This window comes from Uloborus diversus, chromosome 2, assembly GCF_026930045.1.
Source record: "Uloborus diversus isolate 005 chromosome 2, Udiv.v.3.1, whole genome shotgun sequence".
Classification (NCBI taxonomy): Eukaryota; Metazoa; Arthropoda; class Arachnida; order Araneae; family Uloboridae; genus Uloborus; species Uloborus diversus.
The window spans coordinates 91,476,460-91,477,277 of NC_072732.1; positions in this window are offsets into that span (position 1 = coordinate 91,476,460).

Below are 818 nucleotides of genomic sequence, written 5' to 3' on the forward strand. Positions count from 1 at the left end.
GAAAAATACACTAAAGTAGTTTTTTTTTTTTTTTTTAAATCAATGTTTGACTTACTTTTACACGAAATATTGTATAGAAATCAGTGGACGGAAGATGATAGGTGGGGAGGGGGGGGGGTGTTTACTATACAGGGGTGCCAATCACTCTCAGGCTGATTGTGCATGAGCTTGTGCGTCCACCACGAGAGTCCTTCCCAACTTTCAGTAATGCAGTCTGCTCGACGGAGCCCCTTCCCATTGCCCCCAGGCGACAGGAACAAAGTGTTCCTCTAATTTTTGCTGATAGTCATGAGAGCTTAGACTAAGCTTCTTACAGCAAATTAAGAAAAATGTTGTCCATAGAATCCAACACCATCTCAAGTCATTGCTGATCATCCACTTCGCTGACTACCAAAAAAATTCTTGGTTCCTTTCGAAAATCATGCTAGTTAAATTAATATCCGTCAGGCCCATCTCAATTCCAATTTTCTTGTTGTTAAATATCGCTATTTGTTAGTGTAAGATAACATTTTTATAGTAGGGTAGGGTCGGGCACAGTGAGATAAAAATATATAGTTCAAAAAATTTGAAAACTTTTATTCAGTAAGAAAATTTTTAAGGATGATTTGCAATGCAGCTTAAGTATACAAACTTTTGAGACACAAAAAATTCATTTACAATGTAAAGTTTTGGAGATAATATAAAAAAAAAGCTAATGTAAAGTTTTGTCTCACTGTACCCCACGCATGGAGTAGGGTAGACCGACCAGTGAATGAACAGTTAAGCACAATTTCATTTTTTAAAAATCCTAGTAATTTTAAATTCTATACTATATAGAT